This window comes from Homalodisca vitripennis, chromosome 1 (assembly GCF_021130785.1).
Source record: "Homalodisca vitripennis isolate AUS2020 chromosome 1, UT_GWSS_2.1, whole genome shotgun sequence".
NCBI classification, from domain to species: Eukaryota; Metazoa; Arthropoda; class Insecta; order Hemiptera; family Cicadellidae; genus Homalodisca; species Homalodisca vitripennis.
The window spans coordinates 109,315,126-109,331,628 of record NC_060207.1 but is presented as its reverse complement, the minus strand read 5'-3'; the positions used below and the strand labels follow the sequence as shown (position 1 = coordinate 109,331,628).

General features: G+C 30.8%; 1 protein-coding gene across 1 annotated transcript in view; it reads right to left on the bottom strand.

The window, feature by feature from the left end:
- Nucleotides 1-1,016: 1,016 nt before the first annotated feature.
- The window catches only part of LOC124369054 (KH domain-containing, RNA-binding, signal transduction-associated protein 2-like), a 245,546-nt gene continuing 230,059 nt past the window's right edge, over nt 1,017-16,503 (bottom strand). The window contains exon 7 of the mRNA XM_046826764.1: nt 1,017-7,038. The gene's annotated coding sequence lies outside the window, so the exon portion shown is untranslated. The remainder of the gene's footprint in view (nt 7,039-16,503) is intronic.

Here is a 16,503-nt window from a genome sequence, read left to right as displayed (position 1 = left end):
TTATTATATATCCTGTTCTTAATTTTAGGTCAATATTGTGGGATAAAAGAAGTTTTCAGTTAAAAATTGTTATTATTTCATGAAACAAAAAACATGGAAATTAACAAACAATATATATAGAAATATACAAGGTGTTTATTATATCTTGTGTGTATCTTGATATGACATTTTTTGTTTTAAATGATGACTTATATCAGCCACAGAAGTTTGTAACACCCTGTATATATGTATATATATATATATATATATATATATATATATATATATATATAAAAACACACATTAACAAAATATGCTAAATTATAAAAACTTTTAGTTTTGTAAAATAAAGTTTTGTATTGCCTTTGCACCACTGTACAAATATGCTGAACATTATCCCCCCTGAGAGAAATAACTTGCTTTATCACATTAAAGCCATCTTAATTATGAAAACTACAATTTTTAGACATTATTGCCTAAAAAGTTATATGCAATGTTTATAAATAGAAACTTTAGTATTTAAAACTTGAGTCTATACATCAAACTGTACGTAATTTTTGAACACCAATTGTTTTAAATCGGACGATATTTGAAAAATACTGAAAAATAAATTTAATTCATTTTGATGCTACTCTGTCGTGGCTCAGTTTACACTACCTACTCCAAGCACATTTAGCACAAGACTACTTCAAATATCCTGTACAAGAGGCCTGTCTCTAAACTTTATATGAGACAATCAGCCCATGAACAGTTTCATAATTGTAATATTTATTATTGATTTTTGTAAATTAAATTATTCAACTCACCTTGCCCACTTACCTTCCTAGGCTGGTGAGATGCTGTTTGTGAAAATACAGGTTCAAAGTTTCAAACATGACTTGAAAGTGAATTTCCCAAACAAAACTGAAGTTTTGCTATCAAAACCCTAGATGGTGGTAAACTCAAAATTAAATGATTTTGTGCATCACCTTTGCTGAATACTTGTAACCTTACAAATAAGAATAATATATAACACAGGACAATAATAGACAAATAGCTGCAAACACAATATTTTATTGACAAAAGTCTCTAACAAAGTAGGCCTTAGAAAACATCAATAAAATGGAAGAAGAGCAACAAGTGGTTAGAGTTAATGTTTATCTTTAGAACCTCTTTAGCGATGGTCCCTCTTAATACATTTACTATGTACAATCCATTCATTGGTTACGTTTAGCCATTATTTCTTCTTTGCTTCTCCCTTAAGTAAATAATGTCATGAAATGCATTGTTTACAGGTTCAGTCATCACAACCAACAACTAAATTGCTTGTTCGGCTCAAAAACAAATTTGTGGTTGATTGGAATTTCTAACTGATTTAACAATCAATAATAATGGACAATGAGAAATGTGCAAAACACTGAGTGAAGAAACATAACCTAACAATAACTTTCATCACCAGATAATACTGATTACACATCACAAGAAAAACTAATCTCAAACAACATAAAAATTTACTCAGACTTTCACAAAACTAGTTTTGATTTAACATACAATAAAACAAATGCAGTTGAAAATCAGAAGTAAAATAGTTTAATCAACAAACAAATACAATAATAATAAACGTAATAATAATTACGTTTTATTATTATGCTTTCGATCCATAAGTATATCTTATCTTATTAATTATAAAATAAGATTCCTTTATATGACAATATTCATTGTAATTTACAATGTAATAAAAAATACAAACAGCAATGAAAATTCATGTGGTACTTGCACATTTCTTTCTACATTTGTAATATGCCAAATCAACACCAATGATGTAGAAGAACAAACACTAAAAGCAATAATATACAATTAAAAAAACTTTAAACTAATATGAGTTTTAAAATTGATTTAAAAATAACAACTAGAAAAGGCAAAACTTTGATATCCATATACATTTGGCACATTCAATACTAAGAGTAAGTGTCAAGGCGCTGAGACCTCAAAATTAACCTACCTACGCACAGTTAAGAAAAATATTCGCAAGCAGATATAAATATGGTTCTACTCGATATCTAAAGGCATGACTGATCTTTGTGCAAAATATTACAAGAGACTATGTGCGCGCATGCACTCCAACTACAAGACCTAGACATAGTGGCGTAGCCTCCATGTCGCTAGAGGTTGGGCAGAACTGGGGAAAAAATGAACAGAGTCAGTCCAGGGATCCCAAAGGTAATATAGTTTTTATTGAAAAGGTATTTTAGGATATGCAATTTTTTATTACACTTAAAGGCAATAATTGTTAAATATTGATGCTTCATTTTAACTCTCAGCTCTCGCGGCTGGAGGGCATGTTCACTGGCTTTGGTACTAGCATCTTGGGCCCAGAGATTACATAATTTATTTAAGGCTATGAGAGTTAAGTCCAGACATATTCCGAGAATGAGCTTTTGATTACCAATGACGAGGAAGGTTTGTGGGTAGATATCCATTTGTCACAGCAGTTTAGAACATCGGTCAGTATTGCCAATTGTTTAACTAAAGCAACTGAATTGAAAATTAAATAGTTTGTAACGTTTAAATACAAATAACAATTATTTTGTTACCTATTAGTTCCCAATAAACTTTTAAGTTGATATTGATTCGATTCTAATCTCAGACACTTGGTTCCTCCTGTCCAATGCTGTCAACATGTGGGAGTAGTGTGCAGACTCCTCACTATTGCTGCAGTGCACACATGATTGTCACAAATAAGAAGTCTAGAGAGAAGCTAATAACTAAGAAAGAAGCTCTCTATCGGGGGAGGTTCCCAGCAAAGCAACCACCAGGCCAGAAAGTTTAGTCATATTTCGGATCCAATAAGTATTACATTGAAAACTTACGAAATGTTAAATGAGTCTTACTTTTAAGTATTCCACCATACTCTAATTTGTTGCTTCTTTTTTATTTATAACTAAATACAATTTTACTCTAATTGATATTCTATAGTTTATTTATGATGCGAGTTGATTTGTTAAACACTATTTTGCTGAAATAAAGATTTTTTAGTTTAATGTGGTTGTATATAATCTCCTGATCAAAAAATTGAATTCAGAAGTGAAAACAATACATATGGTTCTAGACATACTTAAATTGGTGTACTTATATATGAACTGTATAAACTTTGATGTATACAAATAAAGGACTACTCGATTCAAAATTGTTTTAAGCCCTGCATTATTTTTAAGTTATACCATCTGTTTAATGATACAGTTTTTAAATTTATTTTTAGTCTCTAGAGAATCTTGTAGTTTTAAAATTAACTCTTGCTTTTTACTGGTTATACTATGGAAATAGAAGAACCAATCTTCAACCTAAATGTTTTTTAAGAATAACTATGGGGAAACTGTTCTTAAAACTGCATATATTTAAAAGACGTATATAGGTGTTTGACGTAAAATGCTCTTAAGCATTAAAAAAAAAAAAAACTGTTGCAGTATTTATATTATTATTATTATTATTGACTAAAGTGAGGAATATCAGCCACAGACGTTTGTAACACCTTGTGTATATATGATCATTTCATATTCCATGACCTCTGAATACTAAACATTGCACGACAGAAATAAAGAATTGATCAAATGTTAGGGGTACAATTGAAATAACTTTCCCACATTGACATTAACACAACCCTTTTGTAAATATTTTATCTGTAAAGCTTACTTAAACAACACGTTTTAGAATATATAACATGGAATCTTTTTTATGATTAAGATGTTTGATTAAAAATACCTTCTTTCATAACTCATATTTTTAAGCAATTTACTTTCGCCCAGGGATTATACAGTACTGTGGAATCTAATATTGGTATTCGTAAATACAGTTACACCAAATTTATTGTTTTTGGAACTGAAATTATCATACTGTTAAGCTAAAAAATACAGAATTGGCAAGACTTTAGACTAGAAAGGTGAAGAAAATGTAGCATTGATCAACTTATAAAATGTGCATTTTTGTAACTTAGTATAATAGGACAAGCAATTAAGTGAATCTTTCACAGGCTCCAAGAATATTAATACTCAACTGGACATACTGTTTCACTAATAAACTGAAGAAGTCATTCCTTAAATAAATTAATTTTTTCATCAGAAAGTATATTAAAAATACCTTTTGAAGAGAAATAGTTTGAAAATATGTTTCAGGTTAGTTTGATCAGATCATAGAAAGAATTTACTATATATTTCATTGGTTTGACTAAATGTTCAATGTTAATAATGGTACCACTCATTATTTTTAAACACAAAATATAAAATATTTTCATATAGTTAAAAACTACAAGAAAAATTTCATAGAGAATTATTACTATAATACTTTAAAAAAGTTTGTAAAATGTTTTAGTTTATGGTAGAGAAAGGGTGAAGTTATATTTGTAAGTGAAAACATAACACTTTTACAGACTAATTTTTTAAATTTTATTTCATAGTTGTTAATGTAATCAAACAAAATTGTGAAAATTGTAAAAGTGAAAGGATAAAAATGTAAAGAAACATTAAATAGCCACTTACCTTCTCAAGTTGCGTCATTTTGAACAAAGTACGACTCTTTGAAATCTGTGAAAGGAGATTCTCTTGAATTATAAAAAGTTAATAACTGTTAATTTTGAGCTTTCAAAGTATGCTTTCAGTTAAATCGTACGCTTTTGCTGAAGGAGATTACAGCTCCAATTGAAAACTGGGTTAGTGCAAATAAAGGTTGGTTTCCGTTGGCAATTATTAAACCATTACACTAGTGCCACCTGAAGAATATCAATTGGCCCCTTTTGTGTACATTAACCTGGCACTTCTCACTATTTATCATTAGATTGTAATTTTATGTTCTGTCACTTTCGTATGAATAATTTGCTTTCTGTGAGTAAAGCAGTAATTATTTGGACATCACAAACCCACACACACCTACATAGCATCAACTTGCCCCCACCTTAATAAAATCTTAGCAGAGATTTCTTATCTCAGGACACCGAGACAGTCAGTAGATTGTAAATGGCTACATTATTAATACTAAAAATGATGAATATTATTATGTAATAATTAAATTAATCATTATTAATAATCAATAATTATTTAATAACTAACAATGGGTAGCTTTTTCTACCTACTGTTGTCTAAAACAAGTTCTTGAAATAATAGTTACATTACAATGTAATTTAGGAATTGTACTCAACTTCCACATTGTATAAATGTGGAGTAGACATAACAATGACTTTGTTAAGGTTGGCTTATAGTTTAAAATCAAAACAGTTTATTGATATTATCCTTCCTCACAAAAAAGACACAACTTCCCAACTAAAACAGGAATATCAGTAGGATAAACAACACAACCGAGATCCCCGTGTCAAGTGTAACAACATTAAACCATAGTAATAACAACGTTAAAACAAACCAAGAAATAAATAAAAAGTAACAAACAGTATAAATAAACTAAATGTTTAGGTAATATCACAGTGTTAAATTGGTATTTAAACTCAAACACATTACAATAATCTTAATGACTAAGGCTGAGAAACCTATTTATCACAACCTTCAGAAACACACATTAAATATTACATTACTTTTATAATAAACACTACAAACATACAACATTGTTATGTTTCTTAGAAACAACACATTTAAACCTTTGTTTGAATAGAAACAATCTTTAAAAATCATCAATGTATAACTTAAAAAATGTATATCTCAAAAAATGTTCTTTATGGTATAGGAAACATGAATTAACTGTAATATCAGGGTGTTTACTGCCAATGCTTTCAATATAAATACAATAAAATTCCTAATTTTACAACTCACTAACATTTTAGTGTTTGGACAGTATTTCTCACATGTTATTGCTAGTTCTGCTGATATGTGAACATTGACTATGCTGAGGCACCACACTATTACTGTCTCTCATCATAGGGAGAGTTGTAAATTCATTCCAAAACTATTAACAGTTCATACACCTATTCTGTACTCTACTTGTCCCATATGTGGTAATAACGATCCTCATGCACATTTCAGCTACAATTAATTCGGCTAGTACACACCCTGATTTAAGTTGAGCAACAGTAATACAAATGAAAGACTAAAAAGTAAGTTCACACTTCACCACTTCCACAATAAAATTAGTAAATAACTTTAGAACAAATAAGTAAAAAATATAAAGTACACTGCTTTAGATTACTCCAGATGTACATCTCTAAGTTTTAAAAATCTGCATCTACTTTTGGCACCTACTTAGCATGTGCATGTTACCAATGCAAACCAAACTCTTACTTACAGAAATGAGTAAAAATTAAATACCGATTTGCAAAGAAGAAATAACATGTTGATATAAAAAGTATTACGTTATAATGGTTAACAATAAAAAAGTTATACAGGTTCCTAACACTTATTTTGGGGGTCAACATTCATAGTTTATTAGAGTTTATAATTGAAATATTTAACATTTACTATTCGTATGGATTCCATAGAACACACATTTTGTTTGATTCTAAATTCCATATAAAAATGCTAATGAAGTCAAAATGAAGATTTTTGGAAAATTATAATATAAAGTTACAATAACATGAAAAAAATATTTACTCTTTGAAATAAGTAATATATTCATAGATATAATTTAAATTGTGAAACCCAGTACAAGAACAAATATTTATTAAAAACATACTTATTTTAGGTCTACCTAAGTAAATGACAAAATTTTCATCAAGACAACAAAATATTCAAATCGCTGTTAAATGTGTCATGATATTCAGCAGTTAGAAGTTTGAAAGCATAAAATTGATAGGTTATGTGAAACAACTATTTTATATTGATATACAAGACAAAATTAATTATTAAGATTTAATATACTTCACAGGTTTGCCTAAAATAATAAAATTTACGTTTTCTGGCAAGTAGATACATAAAGCAAAATGTGTGCTCTGTGAAAAGTGACATTAATTTGGCACCTAGAATACATTTAAAGTTAAAAATGCTATTGAAAAGTTAAGCATGATTTAAAAGTGAGTTCGGTTTATCTGTTTTTGTTTATTTGAACAGGTTGAGATGGTAGCATCTCTGTCTGAGTTCCATGGAACACCTGCAACACAGAAACCTCAGTAGTTTGGTAATCTTTGCAATTGGATTTATGAAAAATGAAATACAAAAAAACAGTTATTTATATACAGGCGTTATAATAAATTGAGTGGCACAGAACATTGTATGTCATCTAGCATCAAGCCCAGCATCGGACGATTGGTAATTATATCTTATAATTGTAAATATTTTTGTTGACCAAGAATCATTAATCTGCTAAGACTGATATACATAATTTCTGAGACCATCTATCATAACTTACCTTCGACTTCTCCTCCACAGCTGTCCGATTTACATTCTACTTATCTGAGTATTTGGCAGATGCAGTAAATTTAACCTGCACTTCAATTCTTTGGCCTCGGAATGGTAGTCCTACTAGGTAAGATACCCACTGCTATATCTTTGTCAGCTCAGTATTTGCACTTACCAAATTGTCCCCTTGGATCAGGTGACACTGCTGGCCATTATGGATTCTTTCTTGGGTTTCCCACCATCCACATAATGTATAATAAAATCATTTATGAATAGCTATATGTACAACTTCAAGTTGAGTAAGAAATGGTAGTGACCATCAGTGGTGGTCACCTTAGGACAAAGGGTTAAAGCAAAAGATCCAAATTGATGGATCGCACAATCTGATAAACATTGTACTCGAGTTGTACATAGTACAAAATTTAAAACAGTTCATTTTGTACACATTACAAAAATTGTGTTAATACTTTTTCGGAATTAAATAAATACCCTATTGTGTTATTATTTTGACCCTTAAAAATATTTTAAGCGAAGTAAAATCCCAAAGGGCCCATTGATAAGTTTTTACAAGTTTTCAATCTTCTCTGAATTCTGACTGATTTACAACACCTACTCTTGTGCAACACACTTGTTACGTATTAAAAAAAATCTGTAAGTAACAAAACATTTGTCATTTTAAAATTCTAATAAGCAATAAATATCATTCAGACAACTTTGTTGTTATTATTATAAGCTAGCTATAACATAGCTAACATTATTATAGGCATATTCAACGATCGTAGCTGAGAAACATAAATAATTGAAATTATACTACTCTATACCACATATCATATATGTGTGTGTGTGTGTGTGTGTGTGTGTGTGTTTTATATATATATATACGACGCACGTTCAGAAAGTAAGTGTACTGGTACTCTCACAATCCTCCCCTTCAAAACGAGACCAATTCGAGGTCAGTTTATTGAAAACTCTTGACGCAGTGGCATCTCTCGTGAAAAATGTCGATCGTATCTCCCGCCAAGTGCGAAATTCGCTACCTCGTTGTGAAGGGAAAAGCTCCGGTTGAAATTTATTATGAGGTGAAAACTGTTTACGGTAATGTAGATATGAATCTTACGAGCGTGTACAAGTGGTGTCACGAGTTTAAAAATGAACGTACTCCCGTGCATGATGATCAGAGGAGCGCAAGACTGACGAACTTGTGGAAAAAATCGAGAATGCGGTCCGTGACGATCGCAGTTTGACGTTAGGTGAACTTTCTGCGATGTTTCCAATAATCTCCAGATCCCTGATAAACGAAACAATCGCAATACAAGAAACTCTCGGATATCGGAAATTGTCTGCGATGTGGGTCCCAAAACAGCTGACAGAACAGCACAAATTTAATCGAGTGCAGAGCTCCAAAGAGTTTTTGGAACGCTACGAACTCGAAGAAGATAATTTTCTCTATTCTATTGTTACTGGAGATGAAACTTGGGTTGCCCACTACAAGCCTGAAACTAAGAGCATTCTAAACAGTTTTCACCTCAAATTTCAACCGGAGCATTTCCCTTCACAACGAGGTAGCGAATGACGGCACGAATTTCGCACTTGGCGGGAGATACGATCGACATTTTTCGCGAGAGATGCTACTGCGCCAAGAGTTTTGAACACACTAACCTCGGATTTGTCTCGTTTTAAAGGGGAGGATTCAGGCTACGCGACAGTGTTGCCAAAATGTCAAAAATGTATTTTCTACAGCTGTGAGAGATATATACAGATATATATATATAAGCTAACAAGTAGCTAAGAGTAAGACAACAGTGACAAAAATTCGTATTAAAATTCCCTATTTTCCAACAGCAATCAACATCAAATTGTGTACACTTATAGAAAATAAAGTAAGAAATACGGATGGTATTTCCCACACTACAATAATTTTGTTCTTAAAGCAAATTAACAGTAAAAAAAATTTTAAACAAAAAAAAAACACAAAATAATGTTTGTGTCTTACATAGGAAAATTATTATTAAATAGTAGACAGAATATATTTGAAACATTTTTACTATAAATAATAGGATAAAAAAATATGTATATCTTTTTTAATACTACACTTATAATGTATTTATAAAACGTTTGGCTTTTCCTTATTTTCACACTATGCATCCTTCAGTATACTCTTCATAAAAATGAATTCTCTCCAATAATATGTATCAGAAAAAACTACAAAATTTTAGTCTTTTTAAAAGGGTTTAAGTAATTGACGCAACGGTGCTTGATTATACACATACTCGTATATGAACCAGCTAATTTATAGGGCTGGTGCAGTGGGGAGAGTTTGGATGTAAAGATTGTGATTTTCACAGATATTTGCGATATAAAGTTCCTGCCAATCCTATGGTTGGATCCGCACGAGCCTCTAGTAAACTATAATACTATTGATTTATATCAGTCTTAAAATAGAAAGGAATGGATGGGTTAAATATACTGCAATTCAAGTAATTATTTTCAAAATTACAAATTTATTAAAATAAAACAATTTTAGAAAAATAAATGGGATTTCAAACTCACAGAACCAAGTTTGTTGAAAATCTAAGTTAAAATCAAAGTTGGTCTAAACTTACTGTATGGTTACGATTTAGTTTAATATCTTAAAAGGACATATTTCTCTTGTGTTTTATTTCTCCAGCAATACAATTCTTGCTGCATTTGTTTGTAATTTCGGTATTCGTTCTTAGAAAGAATATATAATAAATAAAATTAATACAGTGCATGGACGTTGCTTTCCAATCTCTGTTTGCTAAATCATCCTATTTTCTTTTCTTAGTTTAATCAAGGAATTGTATAAAAAAATATCTTATTAGTATACATAGAATTTCTTCAATTGTAAAACAATCATGCTGCTCCCACGTTATTTTTCTCTGCCATAAATATTGCAGTTTGTAATGTTCATGAGCTCGCTGATCGCTTATTTCTTAAACTGTAAACACGGATCGAATGGTTTGTTGAGAAACGTTAGTGCCCTGCCCTTCAGCTGTTATAAAAAAACCGTTCCACAAAGTCAAAGAAACCAATTTTGAGTTCCTTTCGCGCACACATTCAAAATTTGGTTCATTAAATTGAATTTTATAATAGTTTTAATTCAATTTAACCAAAAGACAAACTACAACAAGAAAATTATTTAAAATATCACCAATCAGCAGAAGTTTTATCTTAGCTTATGTATAGTTTCTTTACTTCAAATTTAAATATCTTCTAAATCATTCGATACAAACCACGATTTTACATGAAATTTAATTTTCATAAGCAATCAGCTGATGTTAAGTTAGGTAGTGGTTGACTGCTTGAGCAACACGCATTGCCACACAACTTCATAAGCCCGTCAGGTAGAGTTTTATAGCAGGACGTATTTCAAATCCACAAAAGGCACATCTTAGAGTGTGTCATCACTGATACAAAATATGTACATAAACGATAGCATAAAGATACTAAAATAGCTGCAATAATCAATAAATGTTTTAACAAATATATATGTTTAAAAAATTGTTCGAGAGAATACATTTTAACTCGACTCAACGATACGAAGAACCAAAACCGTGACAACAAATATTATGAAAGGTATTCATCTCAAATAATATATGTATATTCAAACCTAACTTATTGCTATTATTTTTTCTCTATTGTTCAATTTTGATGTGCACCATTACTCTACAAAGGGGGGAAATATTCACTACAACAATACAGAAACATTTCACTTCCAATTTGATTTGAAATTTATAACCATTGTTAACTTTCAGGTAAAATCTTAAATACATAATAGAGATCGTCGTCAAGGATCCTTATTAATAAATTTGCCGGTAACAACACTTGTTTACGCAATGACGCAAGAGCATCGTTAAACTATTGTAACAATCGATAAAATTATTTCTGTCCAATATCCTATCCGGATTTACTGGTGAGCAATGTAGCCAAACAACTCAGACAAATTTATTTCTAGAAAACAGTTAAATATTATTGCCTTGAATACAATCAACCATAAAAAAACCAGAAGACATAACAGTAGACGCAGAACATTGTTTTTTCAAGATTATCTAATCCTGTAAAGGAATAAAACCTAACCCCCCTCTTCAAAAAACTAAGATTATCAAAAGCTATCTGCAATAAAAGTTACCGGAGTGTGGTTAAAACGCGAACTGTAGAATAGACGCCGGTACAGAGCAGTACCTTCCATAGTTGCGCACAGGAAGCAGACTTAATTAACGTAATGAATTAATGGCTCTTAAGGATTTTAAAGTCGTCTTAATATATCTTACGCAAGAAAAGAATCACCTCATCAGAACTACAAAGTAAGGTTAAGGTTCAAGTCACAAGTGGCATAAAGCTCCTCATAAACGTGATGTGGTTCGACGATTTGGTTAAATAGAACATTAAATTTATATGCTTTTCAAATAATGATAGTAACGTAATACCTACCGGTCACATTGGTGCTTGGGCGCGTTTTTCGTATAACTGTCGGGAGGAATGTCGACCATTTTGTTTTCACACAAACCAAACAGCAAGATGTTTAAATTATGCTTCTAAATAATATTCCGCTGGGCGAACTTAACCGACTTAGCCTTAGTACGCTGTTCAATGACAAAAGTACTACATTTTCTGAAAGCCTAAGAATGAATTTATGCATGAAGGAAAACAACTATGTACGAGTATATGGATCCTTTCGGGAATATTCTAAGATGGCAAATCTCTTACCAACAACTTCCCTAATAGAAGAAAACAGCAAATATTCTTTTTGGTTAATGTGCTCAATAGCCCATAATGCCTCTCACCCTCAATTAAACACATCCAATATTCTATTGAAAATATGGTTAAATATTTTACTTAACCATCAAACAGTCAATGACGTTAAAAACGTGTAAACATTGTATTTATCCCAAACAGCATTGATTTGTTTGAAAATTTGGATTTAGGTTCTACTTACCCTCTATTTCAAAATCTACTCTGTGCCGAGGGTTGCTCTTTTTAAGGATAAAACCCACCCCTATTTGAAAAATTTTAAAAATTAAGAACGGCGCATATAATCAATTGAAATCGTATTTATTCAGTTAAATGAACGTCAATTGACAATTTTAATATAATTTATGATTCATTAATCAGAAGGAAACAGGATATTTCCGGACCTTTGCCATCTTTCAGTGATACAAAAAATCAGTAACACTACGTTTCGAGAACTGCAATCTGATCTCTTCTTTAGATAAATAACTATCCTAACACGAAATTACAAATGCATTAATTAGTTTCGGCTCTTAAAAGCCACCCCTTTTGACAGAAATCATTATATAATAATAATAAAAAACATATTATTAAGCAGTTATTTAACTGATTAAACCATATCGATTTGCATACAAATTTAGATTTAGGTTCTATTTACCCTTTACTTCAAAGCGGATCCTGAGTCAGGAGTTGCTTTTTATTTATTAAGAATGAAAACTACCCCCATAAAAATCGTAAAATTCATAAAATACTAGTTTCGAGCATGCAATTATCTGTAAATACATTAAATTAACATCGATAAACCCTATTTGATATATTAAACAGTTTCGACCCCTAAAAAACATGTGTTTGATTATTATTGGCCTATTTTACATAATTCTATTCAGAACTAAATTATCTAAAACTTTTGGTTAACAACTTTGCGTGTTTATTACTCATTCATGAAGTTAATGTAGTGTATTTCAAATTTAAACAAAGCAGGTTTTCAAACCCGAATTTTGCATATTTGGTCTGATATTTCAGATATAGGTGATTGTACAAGTCTGGTACGTATTTTATTCAATTTTTAAGATGATTTAACACAAAATCCGATAAATTTAAAATCTATCTTTGCATCATAAAAAATCTGTTTCGCTTTATTTCCGTTCTATCCCAGAAAATTAGGCAGAGTCTTTCCGAACATTGTTTACTCAGATCTTATTTTTAAAAAGGTTCATGTTAAAAAGGCTAAAAAAGTTACTTTGCGCGAACGCATGCATACTTCAAACAGCCATATCTTATTCAATTTTGATAAAAAAAACACACACCAAAATTTTTAGTAAAGTCAAACCTACAATATTCTATTCTACAAAGTTTTGCATATCATTAAATAGTTTTACGTTCTTTTTGAAGAAAATGCAATTTTTCATTAAATTACAAAAGTGATTTTCTCACTTCAACTTCAATTTTCTTCTAAATAAGTACTTTAAACTGGTCAAACACGCAGAAAGTATTATAAGAGCACAAATAAAGTTAATTGTAAAGTGGCAAAATTTTTTTTTCAAATGACGTGGAAGAGACGTTAAGATTTTTCACTATTTTCTTTTTCAACAAAAAATTGGAATGGGAATTATTTTCTTCGTAACCTGCTTAGTTTTAATGCTAGGAACTTTTATAACAAAATAAACAATATTTTGTAATTATTTCAGATTAATATAAAACTAATAAAGAACCGTTAAATAGCCAGAAGCAAGTTAATAAACGTATTACAATTACCACCCTTAACAAAGTAAAAAGTATACCTTTTCTGATGGGAGTTCTGAGTAGATACTCCATTATTATGAATGTTTTCATGTTATGAAATTGACACCAAAAACAGTGATTGATTAACATTTATTGAGTGCCATATTTTAATAGAGATATTAGTAGTAATATGCTGTGCATACAGTAGAGTCATAATTGTTTAAATCACGTGATAAAGATAATCATCTGGCACAAAAAAGGAATTTAATGCATAAAAAACTAGCTATTTACGTATAAAAGTTGATAAATAAATATGACATAAGACTTAGTATTTAAAAAATGTAAAAATGTTAAGCTACTTCAGCATAAAATATATGTTAAAACAAGGTACAAAATGTGGGAAGCAAAGTAAGTATTGTGGCGGAGGCATAGTCCAGCAAAGTTGGCTTTACAGGTAACAATAAGGCCTGACTTATTGCACAAGTTGCAGCTGTTGAATACAGACTTGAGATTTACACACAACCGACCGTGCTGGTGAAATGGCCAAACTTGCGACTCCGACCACAGCTATTACTTCCCCTAACTAAGGAGTAAGTGTGCTTCCAACTAGAATTAATTGTTATTTTCATAAGAAACTTATGAGCCAATCACTGTTTTAACTTCACTAACATGCAAACTTTGGACTCTATTCAAACACCTATGTATAAGGTTTTTACAAGTTCCTCTAAAAACCTTTTAATAACTAAAAGATGAATTATTAACTTATAGCAATTTCAATGCTGCAAATGGATCTCTCTCCCCCCCCTCCCTCTCAATATCTCTCTCACTCACTCAATTAAAATTCTATGCACAACAATCTAATAAACAAAAGGTTCCCTTGAAAAGTAAGATTATGTTTGTGTTGTATATATTTTTTAATATGTTTACATTTAGGCCTTTTTAGGTTTTACTGTAACGTCAGGACAAATATTGACTAACCAAATGACAGAAGTAGTTCCTATGTTTGGTTGTAAATTAGTTTATAGGTTAGGTCTTCTAAGACCTTAATGCCAACTTCTTGTAGGCATATGAACTTACTTTCTTTGCTTATAATTAGTGTTTAATCTTTATTTAATAATTTAAAATCTGTATTTGTATCTGGGTAAATACACTTAACTTTTAAGATAGTAAGCAAGACGAGTTTACTAACACAGTTAGGGTAAAAGGATACATATTTAATGATTTAAACAGTTGTACAGATTTAAAAAGTTTGTGTATGTAGGCCTAGCTTAGTATACAAAATTAAGATATTTTTCTGTACAGAACATGGCGCCCATCTACAAAAATCTAACGAAGAAGTGCAGATATAAGAAAAAACAACCCTGACGCTTTTAGTAAGAGCCAAATAGACTAAGGACATACAAATGCATTCAAACACTAAGGAAAACCGTGATTAAAATTAAACAATCTCTTCCTTTCAGTCCCACCAAAAAATTGCAGTAATTAAACAATTAATAAGTGAAACTAAAAAAAGCGGGATTGATCAATAACATGCATCACAGCCAAAATCTCCCAAATGTTTTTTTCCTGCAAAAACAAAAAAGTTGTGAAATTCTTTCTAAACGATAATATTTCTCACATAACACTTGGATAGAGGGGGAGGAAATATTTTAAGAACCCCAAGACCAATAAAACGAGTTTAATGCAAAAAGGTATATGCTAGTCACAAGATGATAGCAAAGCATATGCAATGTTTAAGGCAAACAATAGTCATATCATATTGAAAAGTGAAGTTCACCAATTGAGGCCAGAATATGTGCTACCTGTTTCTACCACAGCTGTTAATTTTATTTATGTGTTTGTAAATATCACGTAAATGTTGCTTCAATTATAGCTGTGATTGGCAAAAGCTATGGAGGTGCAGACTTTCCATTGGATTACAAGGCTGTATTCAGTGAGATGTGTTGTGATACACATAACGTAACCTGTACGAACAACGAATGTGAAAAATTCAAGCATGATATATTTGATATTTTACCTCCAGGATTTGACCTAAGATCAACTGTGAAATATAAAGAATGGAGGAAAATTATTGATAAGTAGGTACCTTACATTACATGAAAGTTTTTCAACGGTCGAAGATGCCATAAAAGAGGCTAATGACCTTCAGTACAGGTTGAAAAATTGTTTTGGTACAAAATCTTCTTTCAACGTCATTTTGGTCTTACTGAAGCCTCTCTGTCATATTGAATAATTGTATAACCAAATTCCTTAAGGATTACTTAATTTGTATAACAATTTCAATTAAACAATGTTTCCTTCTGAAACGTCTTTATTTTCTGAAATTGTTATTACTAACACATTTTATTTAACATTGATTACTACAATTCAAATCAAAATATACCTGATTTAAAAATAAAATATGAAAAAGTGAACTCATTCCTCCCGTTACAAATGTATGTCCCATATGTTACACACTATATAATTTTGTTGTTTAAAGGCCAGGACACTTATACCCGCACCGCGTCCGACACGTGTGTCGGCCGTCATATGGTGAAAGAATTGCAGCGCAGTTTTCAACCGTACCCGCACCGTCACCGATAGTTGAAGTATGAATTTTGACAGGCACGGTGCGGTCTACGAGTGGCATCAGTCCTGGACATAGAACACTTATCGAAAAAGTAACGAAGTTTCCTGTTTTTTTTATGATTAATCAAGTGAAAAATATCGGAATGCAGAGTATAATAAGAATGTGTGGAAGAAGATT